At 40.9% G+C, this 22,231-nt stretch overlaps 1 non-coding gene across 1 annotated transcript; it reads left to right on the forward strand.

The window, feature by feature from the left end:
- The first annotated feature begins 20,806 nt into the window (after nt 1-20,806).
- On the forward strand, nt 20,807-20,912 carry LOC130953920 (small nucleolar RNA R71). The gene has a single exon (XR_009076080.1). It is a non-coding gene; the product is annotated as a small nucleolar RNA R71 (small nucleolar RNA).
- The last annotated feature ends 1,319 nt before the right edge of the window (nt 20,913-22,231 follow it).

The raw sequence follows: 22,231 nt of genomic DNA on the forward strand, positions 1-22,231 counted from the left end.
TACTTCCCCTATTCATCACAAAGGCCAAAACACCTCCAATTGAGCCAAGAATTCAACAATGAGAAAGCCCACATTGCTAACCCAAATTGAAGATCTCTGAAGAAGTTTTGGGAGTGGTATAAATAGAGGAGGTTGATGTACTTGTGGGGACTTTTACACTTTTACTCTACTTTTTACACTTAGTCATTTTTACACTTTGAGCACTTGTATTTGGAAACTCTTTTGGTACTTCCGAGAGAAGACCCAGAGAGCTACTCTTGGTTCATCTTGGAACTTCTATTCTTCATTTTCTTAATCTTCAAGCATTTACCTCTTCTTCTTCATCTTTCTTTGCAATTTAGTTTAACTTTGATTGATGACAATTGTTGTTGAAATTGGAGCTATGATTCACTAAACCCCTTTCATTAGGGGGAGGAGCTCTGTTGGTTGGAATGAATTGGTGAACCCATCTTCTCTTTCTCAATTTTAGTGGTTGATCTAAAGAGGGAACTCTTGCTCTTCAAAGATTCAACCACCATCGAGAGAGGGGTTAATCTATATGAATTATGTGGTGAATTTGATGAATGAGCCACATAATTCAGTTTAGAGTTCATCCTCTCATGATTTCCGCAATCAACATACCTTGGTTAGTATGTGAGATGTAACTCTCCTTGGTTGAGATTTTGGAAATTGTGTGGCTGGATTAAAATTGATCTTCATCTCTTCTCATGAACAATTAGATCACGAGAGTGGCAATTGGCCATGTTGAGAGAGATTGAATCACCAAGAGATTGGGATTCAATCACCCATTTGCCATGGATCTATACCTATGATTGAGGAGGATTTGACTAACATCAATTCATGAAAACTAACATCTCTAATCCCTAATGATCCTCTCTATCATTAATTCTCATTTCTCTTGCTCTAGCTATTTGATTACCCATTTCCCAATCCCTTTCTACATTCTGTCTATTTACTACTCTTGTTATTTACATTTTGTTCATCTACTTCTTGCCATTTACTTTTATGCTCTTTAAATTTCTGCACCCTTTAATTTCTTGCCATTTACCTTTGATGTTATTTAATTTTCTTGCAATTTAAGTTTCCGTCATTTACTTGCACTTCGTTTCTTTATTCTAGTTCTTTACATTCTTTGCCATTTAAATTCTTGCAATTATGATATTAAAAGTCACATTGCTCATAAAATCAAAATCTTATTCGCTTAACTAAATCTACCATTTAACTAAAGTTGCTTAATCTACCAATCTCAGTGGGATCGACCTCACTCTTTGTGAGTTTTATTACTTGATACGACCCGGTATACTTGCCGGTTATACGTGAAATCTCAAATTTTTATGTATCAAGTTTTTGGCGCCGTTGCCGGGGATTGGAAAGATTGACAATGATTAAGTGAAAGGTGGTTTAGATTAAGCATTTTTTTTATTTTTGTTAAGCCCACTAACTGTTTGATACTTTGTTTCACTAACTCCAATTCCACTCTAGTTCTAAAATATTTCACTTGTGATTTTGGTTCTGTTTGTGTATGTCAGGAACAAGTAGACGTGATATTGAGGACGAGAGAACCCGCCGAAGGTTAAGGAGAGCAGAAAGAGGAAAGTTCATAGTTGGTGAAGAAGGGTCAGAGGAATCAGAGGGAGAAGATCAAGTCATGGAGGATGAGATGCACAACCCTCCTAGAGGGGTCAACAATAATGGTGGACACGCTAGAAGGGTGTTATCCTCATATACTATCCCTGATCCAAGACATTGTGGGAGCAGCATTGCTACACCAAATGTTCAGGCCAATAACTTTGAGCTAAAACCTCAGCTCATCACTTTGGTACAGAACAATTGCTCTTATGGAGGGGGACCTCTTGAAGACCCGAATCAACATCTCTCTGTTTTTCTGAGGATATGCAATACAGTGAAGACAAATGGACTGCATCCAGATGTCTACAAGTTGTTGCTATTTCCATTCTCTTTGAGGGATAAAGCCACTCAATGGCTAGAATCATTCCCCAAGGAAAGCCTCAATGATTGGAATGAAGTGATGGGCAAATTTCTAGCAAAGTTCTACCCACCTCAAAAGGTCATCAAGTTGAAGACAGAGGTTCAGACTTTTAGGCAAATGGAAGGGGAGTCATTGTACGAAGCCTGGGAAAGATATAAGGCACTAATGAGAAGATGTCCCCCAGACATGTTTAGTGATTGGGTTAAGCTCCAAAACTTCTATGAAGGCTTAAACTTAGAAGCAAGGAAGGGACTAGACTACTCATCAGGAGGATCACTCAACATGATGAAAACTGCTGAGGAGGCTCAGAACCTCATTGAGATTGTGGCAAACAATCAATATTATTACTCATCAGAGAGGCAACACAATCCACCCCCAAAGAAAGGTGTAATGGAGCTTGAAGGTGTTGATGCTATCTTGGCACAAAACAAGTTAATGCACCAACAAATCCAACAACAAATGGAGATGATAACAAAGAGAATGGATGGTATGCAACTTGCATCAGTAAACACAACAAATCAACCATCACTTGAATGGAACCAAGGTGAAGGAACCACGGTTGAACAACCACAAGAACAAGTTCAATACATGCAGAATACTTCAAATTCTCAAGAGGAATTCCATGGTGATACATACAACTCATCTTGGAAGAATCATCCCAATTTAAAGTGGGGAGAAAACCATTGGCAAAAGAACAACAACCACAATCACACCCGTACCACAAACAACCAAAATCACCATACCAACAACACTAACCAATATAGAAAAACACAAAACACATATCAACACCCCCATCATAACTCACAAACCCACCAAAATAACTTCTCTGCGCCATCATCCAACTCACAAAATTTCCACACTAATCCACCCAACAACTTCCAACAACAATCAACCCCCATCATACCTCCAATTGACCATCATGAGGCCAGAATCTCAAGTCTGGAAGCAACCTTGCAAGCACTTGCTCAAACCACTCAAGCTTTAGCTAGGGGACAACAAGAACAAGCGGTCACTATGAAGAACATTGAGAGACAAGTGGGACAACTAGCCAAACAAGCCGAGAAACCAACCCATGTCCTCCCAAGTGACACAATACCCAACCCAAGAGAAGAATGTAAGGCTTTGCAGTTAAGGAGTGGCAAGGTAGTTGGTGAAAGTTCAAATAAAGAAGCAACAAAACCCAAAGAGCAAGACACAGTGGAGAGGCAAGATGAAGAAAAGGCTTCAACATCTAACAAAGGCAAGGAGGTTGTAAAGCCACAAGGCAATCCACCAAGTCAAGGAGGCAACCGTGATGGCAAGGAGAGTATGAATCCACAAAAAGAAAACAAAAATGAAGGAGTGAAAGCTTATGTACCCAAGCTTCCATACCCAACTAGGATACACAAAGGAGCAAAGGACCAACAATTCCCAAGGTTCTTAGAGATCTTCAAGAAACTTGAAATCAACATCCCATTGGCAGAGGCTCTAGAACAGATGCCATTGTATGCAAAGTTTCTTAAGGAGTTGATCACCAAGAAGAGGAGTTGGCAAGAAAAAGAAACCATGGTCCTCAATCAAGAGTGTAGTGCCATCATTCAACAAGGGTTACCTCCAAAACTCAAAGACCCTGGCAGCTTTCTCATACCTTGTACGATTGGGAGCATGGCTGTTGACAAATCACTTTGTGACCTGGGAGCAAGCATTAACTTAATGCCCCTTACCATGATGAAGAAAATGATGATTGAAGAGCTCAAACCCACAAGGATGTCACTCCAACTTGCTGACAGATCCATCAAAGTGCCAAATGGAGTAGTTGAGAACCTCTTGGTGAAGGTGGGAAACTTCATATTCCCAGCTGATTTTGTGGTCCTAGACATGGATGAAGAGGGAAACAATTCAGTCATTCTTGGTAGACCCTTTTTGGCTACAGCTAGAACAATCATTGATGTGGAAAAGGGAGAGATGATCTTCAGGGTGCATGATGAGCAAATGACCATAAATGTCTTCAAAGCAATGCAACACCCTGTTGAGAAAGAAAATTGCATGAGGATTGATGTAGTAGACTCTTTGGTTGAAGAAGTGCTTGACACAAACCATCAAATGAAACAAGAGGAAGTCCATAACATCAAAGGACAAGAAGAAAACACGTTGGAAGCATCAAAGGAACCAAGTGAAGTTACCAAAGAAAAGGCACCACAACAAGAGTTGAAACCACTACCCCCTCATCTTAAATATGCATTTCTTGGTGAGAAGGATAGCTTCCCAGTGATCATCAACTCCACATTGAATGCAGAAGAAGAAGAAAAGCTCCTTGTGGTTTTGAGAGCTCACAAAGAGGCTTTGGGGTGGACCATTGATGACTTGAAAGGCACAAGTCCTGCTGTATGCATGCACAAGATACTCTTAGAGGAGGGTTCCAAACCGGTGGTACAACCCCAAAGAAGATTGAATCCTACAATGAAGGAGGTTGTTCAAAAGGAAATCCTTAAGTTGTGTAAAGCTGGGATCATCTACCCTATATCTGACAGCCCTTGGGTCAGTCCAGTGCACGTGGTTCCCAAGAAAGGAGGCATGACTGTCATTGTTAATGAGAAGAATGAGCTTATTCCAACACGAACAGTGACAGGATGGAGGATGTGCATAGACTATAGAAGGCTGAATGATGCCACACGAAAAGACCACTTTCCTCTACCTTTCATTGATCAAATGCTTGAAAGGTTGGCTGGCCATGCTTATTACTGTTTTCTTGATGGATATTCTGGGTATAACCAGATTGTGGTTGACCCCATGGATCAAGAGAAGACATCCTTCACTTGTCCCTTTGGAGTTTTTGCATATAGGAGAATGCCATTTGGACTTTGCAATGCCCCAGCTACCTTTCAAAGATGCATGCTATCAATCTTCTCAGACATGGTAGAAAAATTTATTGAAGTCTTTATGGATGATTTCTCTGTTTTTGGTGATTCTTTCAATACTTGCTTGCACCATCTTACCTTAGTCTTGAAAAGATGCCAAGAAACAAACTTAGTTTTGAATTGGGAGAAATGCCATTTCATGGTACCCGAAGGCATTGTTCTTGGTCATAAAATTTCAAGAAAAGGTATAGAGGTTGACAAGGCAAAAGTAGAAATTATAGAAAAACTTCCTTTGCCAACTAGTGTGAAAGCCGTTAGGAGTTTCTTGGGACATGCTGGATTTTATAGGAGATTCATCAAAGATTTTTCAAAAATAGCAAAGCCACTAAGCAATTTGCTGGTGGTAGACAATCCTTTTATCTTTGATGATGAATGCAAGCATGCTTTTGAAACACTAAAGGCTAAGCTTACCACAGCACCAATCATCACACCCCCAATTTGGGGACTACCTTTTGAACTCATGTGTGATGCAAGCAACCTTGCAATTGGCGCTGTGTTGGGGCAAAGGAAGGAAAAGAAGCTTCATGTTATCTACTATGCAAGTAAGGTGTTGAATGAAGCTCAAAAGAACTACACCACAACAGAGAAAGAGCTACTAGCTGTGGTATATGCTTTTGATAAGTTTAGACAATATTTGATTGGATCTAAAGTCTTAGTGTATACTGACCATGCTGCTCTTAAGTATCTTATGTCAAAACAGGATGCCAAACCAAGGCTAATCAGATGGGTGCTACTCCTACAAGAGTTTGACATTGAGATCAAAGATAGAAAGGGCAATGAAAATCAAGTTGCTGACCACTTATCGAGGGTGCCACAAGATGCATGCCAAGACAACTTTCCATCAATAAATGAAGAATTTCCAGATGAACATCTTTTGCACATTTAACATGTCCCTTGGTTTGCGGACATGGCCAACTACAAGGCAGGAAGAATCATTCCACAAGAGTACACAAAACAACAAGTCAAGAAGCTGTTGCATGAGGCTAAGTTCTTCTTCTGGGATGACCCATTCTTGTTCAAAAGATGCCCAGATGGAATGATAAGAAGATGTGTGTCAGAGGATGAGATGAAGGACATACTATGGCATTGTCACAACTCCAATTATGGTGGTCATTTTGGGGCTGAGAGAACGGCTGCAAAGGTTCTACAAAGTGGTTTCTATTGGCCTTCAATCTTCAAGGATGCTAGGGAGTTTGTGAGCCAATGCAATGAATGTCAAAGAACAGGGGGTTTGTCAAAGAAAAATGAGATGCCTCAAAAGTTTATTTTGGAAGTGGAACTCTTTGATTTGTGGGGAATAGATTTCATGGGACCTTTTCCTCCATCTTACACATTCAAATACATTTTGGTAGCAGTAGAGTATGTCTCCAAATGGGTAGAAGCAATAGCCACCACCACATGTGATACCAACGTGGTCTTGCAATTCCTCAAGAAGAACATCTTCACTAGATTTGGAGTGCCCAAAGGACTTATAAGTGATGGGGGAAGCCACTTTTGCAACAAGCAACTCAATTCTTTACTCCACAAGTATGGTGTTACACACAAAGTAGCTACCCCATATCACCCACAAACCAATGGACAAGCTGAACTTGCCAACAGAGAGCTGAAAAGGATCTTGGAGAAAACTGTGGGAACAACAAGAAAGGATTGGGTTAGGAAGCTAGATGATGCACTTTGGGCATATAGGACAGCCTTCAAGACACCCATAGGAAAATCTCCATTTCAGGTGTATGGAAAGCATGCCACCTCCCTGTGGAGCTTGAACATAAGGCCTTCTGGGCCACCAAACTTCTGAATTAGATGCTCAAGCAGCAGGAAGAAGAGGTTGCTACAACTCAATGAGCTTGAGGAGTTCAGATTGGAGGCATATGACAATGCCAAAATATACAAGGAGAGAGCAAAGAGATGGCATGATAAGAGGATCTCTCAAAGAACATTTGAACCGGGCCAAAAGGTGTTGTTATTCAATTCAAGATTGAAGATCTTCCCTGGGAAGCTGAGGTCTAGATGGACTGGTCCATACACCATCACCAAAGTATCACCTCATGGCTATGTTGAATTGCTTGATGAAGCCTCAAAACAAACCTTCACAGTCAATGGACATAGGGTGAAGCACTATTTTGGTGGCCCTTGGAGCAAGGAAGAGAGTGTGCAACTCTTAACATGAGCAAAGAAGCTGCAATGTCGAGCTAAGGACAATAAACAAAGCGCTTCATGGGAGGCAACCCATGCACAGGGAGTCTTTTAATTTCATGTTTTAGTAACCAATAATGATCAAGTAGACTAGTACATGGTGTATGCAAGGCACTAAGTTTGGTGTGGCCAATCTTGAAGTAATGGCAAATGTGTGTTCTATAACACTTAGCAACAAACTAAATTTGGTGTCCATACATACACGAAAATGCTAAGCTATGAAAGTTTTGTCATCTACTTTAGTTCTAAAATAAAAAAAAAAAAAACGTGAAAAAAAAAAAAAGCATTTAATGTAGGTAAATTACTAAGTTTGATGTGGCTATCTTTGGAATTAATTCCATAGAACACTTAGTCACAAACTAAGTTTGGTGTCTTTACTTGCATTATTAATGTTAAAAAAAAAATAGATTAGGGAATCTAATTTAGTAAATTTTGCATAGGAACATAATCATAAGTTTTTAGCCATTAATGTCACTTTAAGAATCTCAAGCCTTTGGCATTTTGTTGCAGGAAAGAAAGAAAGAAGTGATGGGGAATCTTGGAAGCATATAATGAGAGAAGGAAAGAAATGATGGGGAATCTTGAAGAAAGATCACGGATACATAAGGAAGGGTAGTCACATGAATTTTAAACTTTGTGCATGGGGAAAAAGAAATCAACATGCATTGTGCACAAGGAAGCATGCCATGACCGAGCCTTAAATGCCTTCCCACCAACTTCCACTTTAAATACTTCAACCATATTCATTCATCATTCATTCTTCTACCCACCAACTTTCACTTCACTAGCCGAACTCATACTCAACCTCCAACCTACTCCATGGTTCACAAATTCTAACCTTGAACCTCATCTTTACCCAACAAAAACTCTTGAAGCATCACATCTCTCACATAACCGAAACACTCAATCTCCTTCACCATCATTTTCTACCTTCTCTAAGTCACCATGCTTATCCCATATCTCTCTCATTGACAATCATTTTCCTTGTGCTTGAGGACAAGCATTCATCTAAGTTTGGTGTTGGGGAGATTCAATCTTGCAAGTGAATCTCAATGGCCTCATCATCAAGGGATAGGAGAGAAGATGAATTTGATCAAAGAAGATTCAAATCCAAACACAATGAGCGAATTTTTAGTTGGATGTCAAGCAAAGATGTTGTTCCTGAGCTACCATTCATGCTTAAAAAAGATGAATACCCTGAGATACAAAAAATAATCAGAAAAAGGGGATGGGAGCTTCTCTGTGACCAACCTCAAGAAATAAGCATGCTTCTCATCCATGAGTTCTTCACTAATGTGATAAGAGAATATGATGATGAAGAACCATACATGAGCTATGTAAGAGGTGTGGATGTTGATTTTAGCCCGGACACCATCAATAGGGTGCTAAGGGTCAAGCACAAACAGTTCAAACGACCTAGCTATGAAGAAAGGGTTGAAAATGACCCAAGATATGTGGATGTGGTGAGTGACTTGTGCAGAATAGGCACTGATTGGGTATTGGATTCACATGGCCGACCACTCAAACTTCGGAGAGGTGATCTCATACCTCAAGCAAAAGGATGGCATGACATAGTGAGGAGGTCATTGATCTCTACTTCAAATAACTCTGAGGTAACGGTGAATAGAGCTATAATGATCCATTGCATAATGAAAGGAGGGGAAATAAATGTTGGAGACATTATAGCCAAGAACATCATTGAAATAGCTCAAAAGGTCAAACAGGACAGCTGGCTAGGATACCCTAGCACTATTCTGCGCCTATGTGAAGAAGCTGGAGTGCCTCTGGGAGAATTTGAAGAAACTGATTTGGTCTCTATTGGAAAACCTCTTACCAAAGAAAGGTTGGAGTTCATCACCACAACCCAATTGGAAAGGCAACCTTTAGCAAGAAGGAAGAAAAGGAAAGAAGTAAGACAAGAGGAGGAGCCTCAAGAAATGGATGAATCCCACACCTTGAACATGAACCAACTCCAAGCCGCCTTGGAAGGGATTTCTGGGCAATATTCACAAATTCAAAGAAGCCAAGAGGAACAAGCACAACAACAAAGGGACCTTTGGCAATTGATGGATCAACAAAGAGGGGTTCAAGTTCAATGGATGAACCAACAAAATGAGTACCAAACACACATGATGGAGTTGCAACAAGAACAATATGCCAAGATGCAAGAAGCCATCAACAATTCAGCTATGGAACATGAAAAAGCCATGGAGAAAGTGATACAAGAACAAGCTCAACTAAGGATAGAGCAAGCTCAGCAAAGAGAACTTCTCCATAGGTTGGATGCTAGGCATGAAACACTCTACAAAAATTTCAATGAAAACAGAATGTTCAAGGAAGCCAGGCACAAGGACAGACTTGACTATGACATATGCACCCAAGAAAAGCTTAGTTACCTCTGTTCCACACCCCCATTGATCAACCCACAAATCAAATGTTTTAATGAGGCTCGGAAGATATTTGAACAGCAAGAACTAGCAAGGGTGAGATTCAATCAACAGAGGCTACAGGAGACAATGATAAGCTCAGGAATTTGGCAAAAAGAAGATCCAAAGGGGAATGCACAGACACAACAACAAGGAGAAGGGAGGAGCAAAAAGAAAGAAGATCCAAAAGGAGATGCAACAACACAACAACAAGGAGAAAGGAGAAGCAAAAAGAAAGAAGACCCAAAAGGCAAAGGAAAGCAAGGAGAATCAAGCAAAGGAAAAGGGACATGAAGACTAAAGGTGGTGAAGTTCCTATGTTTTTCTTTATGTTTTATTAAATAAAGAAGATGTATGTCTGAAATATGGTATACCTTCTAGGATGCATTTTCTTTTTGAAGCATTGTCTTTTATGTTGCCCATTCCATGCATCACCACTCACAGATTTGAAATGTTGCTTGTCTTTAATACTTTTACTTGTCATTGGAATAAAAGATGTAGTTTGAGCAAGAACAGAGAGAAATCTAGCTTAAAAAGGATCATGTTGTCCCATAGGAAAAGTGCTAGTATATTTATTGTGAAAGAATCAAGGTTCAATGAACTCAAAAGAATGCTTGCTATACAAGATTAGTTTGGTTAAGGATCACAAAGACTTTAACAGTAAAAGCACAAATAACCTTGACAATAAAGAAAATAGAGTACAAAGAATGAAAGGCTAGGCATCAATGACAAAATTTGGATATGTGTCTGTGGTGATTGATGTTAAGAGATATACTAACTCGGGATTATCGATTGAAAACCCACAATCAAGAGTAGCTCTATAACAGAACATTTAGCAACCCAAAGAGGTGCTGGACACCACTATCCAAACAAAAATTTCAATGTTATATGCCTGTGACTGAATGTGTTAAGGAAAGAGGCTTGAGTGAGTAAATCTTTAAGAGTGTTTCAACACTTAACAACTTGAACCAACTGGTTTGGGATTGTTGATTGAAAGCTTATGCTAAAGAGCCGCCTTAAGACAAGATTTCGAGCTTAATTGAAAAAAAAAAGGAAAAAGAAATAAGCAAAAAAAAAATTGGTTCAAGGATCATGTGCTAAGGTATGAAAGAAGTCTAGTGAAGTTAACCAATTTAGTAGTGAAGCAAGCATTTTAATTGAAAAAGTTGAATAGTTGTGTTCAATTACAATAAATTAATGACCACACAAGTGAGGATGACATGCTCAATGAGAAATTACTCTCTGGAAGAACATTCAAGTTTTACATCTTAAATTCTTGTGACAAAGTCCTTTATATTTTGCTTGAGGACAAGCAATACTTTAAGTTTGGTGTTGTGATGCAAATGCATATTTGCTTTATTAGTTAGTTAGTTTAGTTAGTTTTAGCTTAAATTCACTCATTTTCTCTAAATAAACAAGTCCTTTTATGAGTTTTGTTTCCATGCATGATGATATCAAGGAACATGTTAATTCTAGCCAAATTCATGCAAATGATTTAAGGAATGCATATATGAATGAGTATGAATGAATCTCATGAAATTTATTGCTTGAATTGGTAAGACTTTGAAGCTATTTCCCTTGTTGATGATAGGTGATGAAACAAGGAAGCATGGAAGCAAGAATGATGCAAGCAAGGCAAGAAGTTGGCGGTGCCAACTTGGGATTGGCGTTGCCAACTCCACAACACAAGGCAAGCTTGGTCCTGGAGGCAACCAAGGCAAGAAGTTGGCGTTGCCAACTTGGGATTGGCGTTGCCAACTCCACAACACAAGGCAAGCTTGGTCCTGGAGGCAACCAAGGCAAGAAGTTGGCGTTGCCAACTTGGGATTGGCGTTGCCAACTCCACAACACAAGGCAAGCTTGGTCCTGGAAGCAACCAAGGAGCAAAGTTGGCGTTGCCAACTTGAGATTGGCGTTGCCAACGCCACACACAACCACACCAAGCAAGCTTGGCAACCCTAGAAGCAAAGTTGGCGTTGCCAACTCTAGAACCAAGTTGCTACCGCCCACACAAGCAAGGAACTTAGCCCTGGAAGCAAGGTTGGCGTTGCCAACTCTAGAACCAAGTTGCCAACGCCACACACAAGACACAAGCAAGGAACTTGGCCCTGGAGGAAGCAAAGTTGGCGTTGCCAACTTGAAGCTGGCGTTGCCAACGCCCACACAAGGAACTTGGCCCTGGATTTGGAGCCTCGAGCACGTTGCCAGCCTAGAGATGAGGGGCGTTTTTGAGGACAACGCAGGCTAACAACGCCAAACAATCAAGCTTGGCCCTGGAAGAAAAGGAGCTGGCGTTGCCAACTCAAGATGGGCGTTGCCAACGCCACACAACCATGCAACAAATGGAGCCCTGGAAGAAAAGGAGCTGGCGTTGCCAACTCAAGAATGGCGTTGCCAACGCCACGCAAGAAAGCTTGGCTAGGCACCAAGTTTTGGTGCCAGCCAAGTTACCAAACGCCCAATGGCGCACCAACCAGGCTGCCAAACGCCCAATGGCGCACCAACCGCGTTCCAAACGCCCAAATGCCGCACCACTCACGTTGCCAACGCTAGATGGGCGTTGCCAACGCCAACAACTCCAACAAGGCAGCCTGACCATGTCCTCTTCAATGGAAGATATCTTGAGCTACAGAGATCCAAATTGAGTGCTTCCAGTTGCATTGGAAAGCTGACATTCAGAGCTTTCCAACCATATATAATAGTCTATGATGGAGCACAAAATTGAAGCCAAACCAGAGTCATCTTTAGGCCCTAAAAACAAGAACATGAAATGAAATTCAAGGGAGCTAGAGATGATCCTTGGATGTGGGATCGAGCACGTTGCCAACGTGCACAAAGGGGGCGTGTTTTGCAACAACGCCAGCCTCAAGTCCTTGCCTTGGGAGAGTGATGCTCGAGCACGTTGCTAACTTGGGGTTGAGGGTGCGTTATTCACAACAACTTGGCAACAACTTGGCAGCTTGACCTTACCTTCTTTGAGGAACCATAACTTGAGCTAGGAAAGTCCAATTGAGGTGATTCCAGTGGCATTAGAAAATAGACATCAAGAGCTTTCCAATGATGTATAATAGTCCATATTGAAGCTGAAGGTTGACACTCAAATTCTGGGCTACATTTAGCATGAAAGTAAGGCCAAGAAGAGGAAGAGCAAGTTGTTTGCAACAACTTGGGCTAGCAACGCCCAAGTCTCAAACTCACTTCCAGGAAATTGGCATGCACGTTGCCAACGTGCACTAAGGCCTGAGTTATTGCCAACAACGCCCATCAATGGGCCAGAATTGGTGCCAACTTGCTCTACTTCCCCTATTCATCACAAAGGCCAAAACACCTCCAATTGAGCCAAGAATTCAACAATGAGAAAGCCCACATTGCTAACCCAAATTGAAGATCTCTGAAGAAGTTTTGGGAGTGGTATAAATAGAGGAGGTTGATGTACTTGTGGGGGACTTTTACACTTTTACTCTACTTTTTACACTTAGTCATTTTTACACTTTGAGCACTTGTATTTGGAAACTCTTTTGGTACTTCCGAGAGAAGACCCAGAGAGCTACTCTTGGTTCATCTTGGAACTTCTATTCTTCATTTTCTTAATCTTCAAGCATTTACCTCTTCTTCTTCATCTTTCTTTGCAATTTAGTTTAACTTTGATTGATGACAATTGTTGTTGAAATTGGAGCTATGATTCACTAAACCCCTTTCATTAGGGGGAGGAGCTCTGTTGGTTGGAATGAATTGGTGAACCCATCTTCTCTTTCTCAATTTTAGTGGTTGATCTAAAGAGGGAACTCTTGCTCTTCAAAGATTCAACCACCATCGAGAGAGGGGTTAATCTATATGAATTATGTGGTGAATTTGATGAATGAGCCACATAATTCAGTTTAGAGTTCATCCTCTCATGATTTCCGCAATCAACATACCTTGGTTAGTATGTGAGATGTAACTCTCCTTGGTTGAGATTTTGGAAATTGTGTGGCTGGATTAAAATTGATCTTCATCTCTTCTCATGAACAATTAGATCACGAGAGTGGCAATTGGCCATGTTGAGAGAGATTGAATCACCAAGAGATTGGGATTCAATCACCCATTTGCCATGGATCTATACCTATGATTGAGGAGGATTTGACTAACATCAATTCATGAAAACTAACATCTCTAATCCCTAATGATCCTCTCTATCATTAATTCTCATTTCTCTTGCTCTAGCTATTTGATTACCCATTTCCCAATCCCTTTCTACATTCTGTCTATTTACTACTCTTGTTATTTACATTTTGTTCATCTACTTCTTGCCATTTACTTTATGCTCTTTAAATTTCTGCACCTTTAATTTCTTGCCATTTACCTTTGATGTTATTTAATTTTCTTGCAATTTAAGTTTCCGTCATTTACTTGCACTTCATTTCTTTATTCTAGTTCTTTACATTCTTTGCCATTTAAATTCTTGCAATTATGATATTAAAAGTCACATTGCTCATAAAATCAAAATCTTATTCGCTTAACTAAATCTACCATTTAACTAAAGTTGCTTAATCTACCAATCTCAGTGGGATCGACCTCACTCTTTGTGAGTTTTATTACTTGATACGACCCGGTATACTTGCCGGTTATACGTGAAATCTCAAATTTTTACGTATCAGTGGCACGCCAAGCTTGAAGAGTGCACAAATACATGGGCATGCCACTTGAGAAGCATGGCATGGCACGCTGGTACAATGATCCAGAGAAGGGGCTGAAGGCAATTGAAAAGGCTGGGCATGCCACTTGAAGTTGAAGGAGTGGCACGCCAACCTCTCAACCTCACTTAGGCGTGCCACTTGAGCAACCAGGCGTGGCACGCCAATGTACAAGATAACATGAGCAAGGACTGGGCGTGCCACTTGGTGTCGAAGGTGTGGCACGCCAATCTGAGCATGTCACTATGGCGTGCCACTTGAAGGCTGAGGTGTGGCACGCCAACTACTGGAATAAGATAAGATCAAGGGCGTGGCATGCTGGTATAAGTTTCCAGAGAGGATGGAAGAGGCCAATTACATGGGGCGTGCCACTTGGTATCGAAGACGTGGCACGCCATTTACTATTCTTCACTTAGGTGTGCCACTTGAGCAACCAGGCGTGGCACGCTAGTGTCATTCAGAGGGCAAAGAAGCATTGGGGCGTGCGACTTGAGTTTATCGCGTGGCACACCAAACAGAGGAACCATTAAATAAAAAGTCATCATATACCCATTTCTCAAGCTAATTTCACTTATTTCACTAGTTTTTATGCACTTTCTTGCACCATAAGTAAGCAATTTAGAGTGGAATTGCATGTTTTATTTGAATCAAATAACCACAATTTAATTGATACTAAATTATGAGGTTTAAGCTAAATTTAATTGATATTTGAATGATTTATAAACCTTGTGAATTTAGTGATACTTTGATTGGTTGTTTTGATTATTTGTAGGTGAAGAAAAGAAGAAAAGAAGGAAGCGTGGCTTAAGAAGTGTGGCCAAAGGAAGAAAATAGTGTGGCAAAAGAAGAAGAAGTGTGGCGCAACAATGAAGGAAAGAAGCCACACTACTCTCCACAAGAGCACACTGCCCTCCAAGGGAGCACAACAATAAACCAAGCATTCAAGGCTTCACTGCCCTGCCCTCCTTGAGGGTAGAGCACAATTCTAGGCCAAGAAGCAAGGGAAGGAAAAATTCTGCCCTACCCTCCTCAAGAGCAATTTCGGGCTCCCCTTGAAGAAAATCCAAGAAAAATCAACTCCAAGTGCCACCCATGGGTTTCGAACCCAGGCACATGAAGGGAAGCAAGGAACGCACCATGACACCATTGCCCTGCTCTCCACAAGGGCAGGGCAGCATCCTGATGCCTCTCCCACACTTGGCGTGCTAATTGGATCCCCATGTAAGGCTTCCCTGCTCTGCCCTCCACAAGAGCAGAGCAACCTCCTGGGAGCAACATGGGCTAAATTTCACTCAAAAATCCAACATAATTCACTTCTTCACCAAATCAAAAAGCCCACTTAAAATTCTGAAATCCAAAATAGAAAGTGTATAAATAGGTGTAAGTTAGTATTAGAAAGGAGCTGACTTTCATTTTTAAATTTTCATCCTTAGTCAACTTGAGAGCACTTTTCATTTTCTGTTTCGGAACATCTGGGTTTTCAATTTCCATTTTCTATTTTTCTACAATTAGCTTGAGAATTGGAGGAGAGGATTCACTTTTTCTTCCTCTGATCTTTTTATTTTCTTTACTGGGTTTTGTTTGAGTCTTGAGTGTGAAGAATTGAGGAACTTCTGTCTCAATCTCCATTTAAGATCTCTTGATTTTCCTACTGCATAATTGAGTTAAATTCCGTTACCTTTACTGCTTCAATCTTTAATTTCTCTTTACTTGCTTTGTGAACTTGGATCTAGGAAGGCAATTGAGATCTAGACTCTGCTATCTAGTCTCTGGAGTCCTGAGATCTGATTTTCTCTTTTTGGTTCTTCTACTGAACCACTGCTGCAATCAAATTTCCATTTCTGTTTGAGATCTAGTTAATTTCAAATCATCTCTTGCTTTGATAATTGTTGCAATTTAATTTCCCTTGCTTAAATTCTGAATTCCCAGTCCTCAAATCCCTTTTCCATTCAAGCAATTTATATTTCTTGCACTCTAAGTTACCGACATTTACATTTCTTGCACTTTAAGTTTCAGTCATTTAATTTCTTGTTCTTTAAGATTCAGCACCTTTACTTTCAGTTCTCTTTAATTTCTGCAATTCATCCCTCTCCATTTACATTTCCTGCTATTTACTTACTGTTGGATACAAAATCACTCAAATCAATCTCTGTTGCTTGACTAAATCAACCACTAAACTAAAATTGCTCAATCCTTCAATCCCTGTGGGATCGACCTCACTCCCGTGAGTTTTATTACTTGATGCGACCCGGTACACTTGCCGGTGAGTTTTGTGTTGGATCGTTTTCCACACATCACCATTCACTCACAAAGGGGCGTGGCACGCCAGACCCTGGGCGTGCCACGCTAGTGCAACTTTCCAGAGGAGCATAAGCCAAGCACATCTGGGCGTGCCACGCCAATTCAAGTTTCCAGAGGCAAAGGAAAGTGGAAAAAGCAAATGGCGTGCCACTTGAGCTCGAAGGCGTGGCACGCCAACACAAAACTTCCACTATGACGTGCCACTTGGGTTCAAAGGCGTGGCATGCCAAGGTTGATAGAGAGACGAGCTTGCCACTTGAAGGATTGAGCGTGGCACGCCAAGCTAGTTTGAAGGGCACGTGACACGCCGGTAGAGCGCCAGCCACACGCCAGCTAAGAAGTCACGCTTATTAAGTGTTTTCTTTCCCTCCAAAATGTAATTTTCCCTTTTTCACTTTTGTAATTCTTTTATTTTTACTAGGAGTATTATAAATACCCCCAAGGAGTACTGAAGAGGGGTTAAGCAGTTAGTTCTAGATCCACTTTTACACTCCACTTTTGAGTACTTTTCAAGCTATGAGTAGCTAACTTCCCTCTCATTAAGAGAGGGAGCTCTGTTGTACTTGATAGATTGATAATAGTGAAATTCTTCTTCTCTTCATCTTCTCTTGATTTGCTAGAAGGAATTTCGTTCTTAATGCTTAGTATTCAATTATCTTGGGAAAGATATTGAATGCAATTGGGTTTCATGGGAACCTTGGGAAAGGAAACATGAAACCATGCTTGAAATCCCTTCTCACACTCGAGTAGAATCTGGGTTTTGGTGATGGGATACGTGACATATAATCCCCCCTCTACCTGGACCTATGAGGGTGTGTGGTATAATCAGGGACCAAGCATATCTCTCTTCATGAGCAATTAGACCAAGGAATTGGCTATTGATCAAGATCTGAGAGATTAAGTCACCAAGGGATTGGGGATCAATCAATCATGATTGCCAAGATCTCAATGAGTTGCATGATTGAAGAAGATATAAGCTAGATCTGATCCAAAGAGACAACATCTCCCAATCTCAATGAATTTCCCCATTCTTATCTATCCATTTCTTTACAGCTTAATTTTACATTTAACAATTCCCCACTCCCATTTACATTCAAGTCATTTATAATTCAGCACTTTACATTCTGCAACTTCCATTTCTGCACTTTATTGCTTTTCTTTATATTCTAGTCATTTACATTTATGTTATTATTTACAATTTTGCACTTCACAATCTTATTGATCTGCTTAACTAATTCATCAATCAATTAAAACTTCTTGGATTTGCCAATCTCTGTGGATACGATCCCACTCCACTGTGGGTTATTACTTGGCGATAATTTTGGTGCACTTGCCAAAAGAACTAATTCACTAATTTTTAAAAGGGGTAGTGAATTCTGGTCATCAAGTCTCTTCTTATTGAGTTTCTTCTTGCGATATTCTCCTCCTTCTCTGAGGCCTCCTTTGTTGTTGAGCAGGTGTCACATAGGTTATGCGCTGGAGTGTGATTGACCTCCCAGGTTTTACCCATATTGGATTGCTATCTTCAAAGACCACCACTTTTATGATGTGGTTGGTTCGGTCTCCAAGGGCATTCTCCCTTCAATGTTGCATGGAAACACTTCCCAAGGCACTCTATTCGAAGACATGTGTCTAGCCCCCGTTTTTGAAGTGGCCAAACCTCTCTTCTTGGTTTGTCCCATCAATTCCATCAAATTCCTTCTTTATTTCCTATGCAAGATAATAAAAGAAAAGCAAAAGTCAGGGTTATTTGTGGCGGCAAAAATGGAAATCGGAACTACCTAATTTTTAAATTTTTGTTTTAGACAACTAAGTGCTGTTCATGAATTTAAATCAATGGACTTCCTGTGCAACATTAGTGGCACCAAACTTAGTTTGTGACCATGTAGTACAAGAAGAGTTGATCAAGGCTCCTAAGATGAGTATGATATGATTTTTATATATATCTTCTTAGTATGCCTTGAACACCAAACTTGTTGTTCACTATATATTACATACAGGATTCCCTTAAATGTCTTATCAAAATTGAGTTGAAATTCATGAGCCTTGCTTTATTAACTATTGTTAAAGACATAAACAAAATAAAGGAAAGGATATAAAACATGGGTTGCCTCCCATGAAGCTCTTTTTTAACGTCATTAGCTTGACGGTTGGCCTTTGTCAGGGTGGTTGATAATGCCTCAAGTCTTCCCCTCTCACAGTAAATCGATCTCCAGTGGCCTCCTTGAGAATCTCCACATGTTCCAAGGAGAGGGTTCTACTGATGGTATATACCTGAGGTAGTTGAGATGGAATGGTAGGGATATGAGGTGGGATTAGTGGGTAATGAACAGATATCACTGCATCTCCTGGAGAGAAGTTCTCTGTAGGGATCTTTTTGTTCCTCCACCCTCTTGGCATCTTTTTTCTCCCTTTCTCTGGTGATGCCTTACTCCTCGTGGCTTCGTTTCTAAGGGCAATCTCGTTGCTGGTCTTATATAGCTCGTGTTGGTTCAGCTCCTCCTAGGTTGTCCTTGGCTGTTGTATCTTTTGACTACTTTGGTTTTCAACCAAGGAGGCACCCCGGTGTCCTGTTTGTGAATCCCTACTTGTTTCTTCCAGGAGTATTTTACTGTGGTCATCCCTTAGTTCCTTGTTTTCTTTCTCTGATTCTTGTGAGGGTCTAAAGACATGAAAGATGAGTTGTTCATCATGTATCCTTAGTATTTACTCCCCTCGCTCAACATCTTTGAGTGCCCTGGCTGTGGCTAAGAATGGTCTCTCCAGGATAAATGGATGGAGATGGCTTTCTTCCATTTCAAGGACAACAAAGTTTGTAGGAAGGAAGTAGTTCCCAACCTTTACCAGCACATTTTTTACCACTCCTATTGCTTGTTTTTTAGTTTTGTCAGCCAGTTGAAGGATCACATTTGTGGGTGTTATCTCATTAATTTGTAGCTTCTTCATGAGGGATAAAGGCATTAAGTTAATGCTTGCTCCTAGGTCACAAAGCCCACTATCAATCATTGTTTCTCCTATAGCACAAGGGATGTGAAAACTCCCTGGGTCCTTCTTTTTTGTAGGCAATTATTTTTTAATGAGGGCATTGCACTCTTTGTTCATCACTATTGTTTGTCCACCCTTTAGTGAATTCTTCTTGGTCAGCAACTCCTTCATGCACTTGATATATGAGGGCATCTGTTGAAGTGCCTCGATGAATGGTATGTTTACATGGAGAGATGCAAACATGTCAAGGAACCTTGAGTATGATTTCCCCTTTCCACCACCCATGAGTCTCTGGGGAATGGGGCTCTGGGTACATATGGTTTCAAAATCTCCTTCTCCATTGGCTCCTTTCTTTGTGTAGAATCAGTTTCTTGGTCCTTCTCTTCTTGATTCTTTTTTTGAATGCCTTGAGGGTGTCCTGATGGTTTGTTCACTACTTCCGACTCCTCTTCATCTCTTATAGTGATCACCTTGCATTCTTCCCATCTTACCTTCTTTGTCTCTCCTCTAGGGTTCTTCTCAGTATCACTTGGGAAGCCGTCAGTAGGCCTAGGAATCTGCTGAGAAAGATATCCCACTTGGGATTCAAGCCTTTTTATGGTGTCTCCTTGATTCTTTATATTAGCTCGAACTTCATCCTTGAACACTCTATTGTCCTGAACTTCCTTGCATATGCCTTCAAGCAGAGTCTCAATCCTGGAAAGTCTATCTTCAGATGACGATGGTGAGTTGAGGTTAGAGGGTTGAGAATGGCCGTTTTGGGTCTGATATGGAAGTTGAGAAGAGTTGTTGGGTGGGTGTTGATATGGCCTTTGAGTTGAGTGTTGATAGGCAGCATTATTGTTTTGGTTAGGGTTGTGATGCCTCTGATCTTGGCCTTGGTCTTGCTGGTTTCCCCACCCAAAGTTTGGGTGGTTCTTCCAACCAGGGTTATAAGTCTTCGAGTATGGATCGTAGGACTGTCTGGACGAGTTTCCAATATAATTGGCTTGTTCCCAGTCACTTCCTTCCTCTATATTCACTCCTTCTTGAGCTGGTGGTGGAGTGTTGACTACTGCAACTTGATTCCTTTCCATCTACTTGGTAAGGTTAGCCATTTTCTTGGTAATCATCTTGTTTTGAGTTAGCAATGCATCCATATGATTTAGCTCCATTACTCCTTGGTTGTTGCTCCTATCAGAGGCATAGAAAAACTCGTTGTTGGCCACAGTTTCTATGATGTCTATGGCTTCTTCAATGGTCTTCTTCTTGTTTAGAGATCCCCCTGAAGAGTGATCTAGTGCATTCTTTGATTCATAAGACAAGCCTTTATAGAAAATGTACAGCTGCACCCATTCATTGAACAGGTCTGGTGGGCACCGTCTTGTCAAGTCTTTATATCTCTCCCATGCTTCATAGAGAGTTTCACCATCTTGTTGTCTAAAGTTTTAGACCTCCTTAATCTATTGACTCTTTGAGGAGGATAGAATCTCACCAATAACTTGTTCACCATGTCTTCCCAAGTTGTCAAATTATCCATTGGAAAGGATTCTAACCATTTAGATGCTTTGTCCCTAAGAGAGAAGGGAATCAGGAGCAACCTATAGGTGTCAGGATGAACACCATTAAACTTCACAGTATCACATATTCTTAGGAAAGTGGTCAAGTGTTGATTAGGGTCTTCTTGGGCACCTCCTCCAAATGAGCAATTATTCTGTACAATGGTAATGAGTCAAGATTTCAATTCAAAGTTATTGGCATGTATGGTTGGTTTCTAAATGGTACTTCCATAATTTCCTGGAATTGGATTAATGTAAGAGCCTAGAACTCTTCTCTCCTGCACAGCATGGTTTACTGCACCTTCTCTGGCATGGTTATTGTTCATGTCCTGGGTCGAGTTTACGACCCGAGCTAACTGAAGACAAGTCGACCGACCTGTTTAGACCAGCATTATCCGACCTCCTTATAAAAGAGGTCGGCCAAACCGCTACAGAGGCCCAAGAAGGCCCAACCAAAGGAACACGACCCAAATCTAAAGGCAGCCAAAAGCCTAGAAAGATAAGGGTGGTTCCATTAAAGATAAGATGACTTCACTCAAAAGATAAGATAAGATAACTATCTTATCTCCAGCAAAGGTCACTTTACAATATTATAAATACACTGGAGCACCCAGGTATAACATATACTCTGATTCTACTAAAAGCCTGCTTAATAACCTTACTAACTTAAGCATCAGAGTCCCTTGTAGGTACCCCCACCCATCGGTGACACAAGGATCAGCACCACCAAGTCCAACAAGTTGGACACGGCGGCTCCGGCCACCATCATCAAGTCGGACACAACAGCTCCGACCAATACAGAAGATCTCGTCCGAGATCGACCAATGGTTTTAGGTAATCCTCGAAACATTGGCGCCATTGCCGGGGACCTGGAAGTCATCCCATCACCGTGGCGGACAACCTTGACAATGACCATAACTCTGATCTAGAAGATAGAACACCCCAGAAAGGCGCGAACACCACACCAAAGGGAACGTCTCAACCAAACGGAGACAAGAACTCACCAAACACACAAATCCTGGAGGCACTTCAAGCCCGACAAGATCATCTCAAACAACTCGAAAAGGAGTTGAGCACCAACGAAAAACCGAGAAGGACCTTCGAAGGGAAACTAAGCGGCGTAAAGAGTTAGAGGACAAACTCTTAAAACTTAAAGCCGATCTAAAAGCCAAGACTACCCAATCCAGTCATGGATACAACCCCCACAAAGATCAAGACCCATTCACTA

The sequence above is a fragment of the Arachis stenosperma genome, chromosome 9 (genome assembly GCF_014773155.1).
Source record: "Arachis stenosperma cultivar V10309 chromosome 9, arast.V10309.gnm1.PFL2, whole genome shotgun sequence".
NCBI classification, from domain to species: Eukaryota; Viridiplantae; Streptophyta; class Magnoliopsida; order Fabales; family Fabaceae; genus Arachis; species Arachis stenosperma.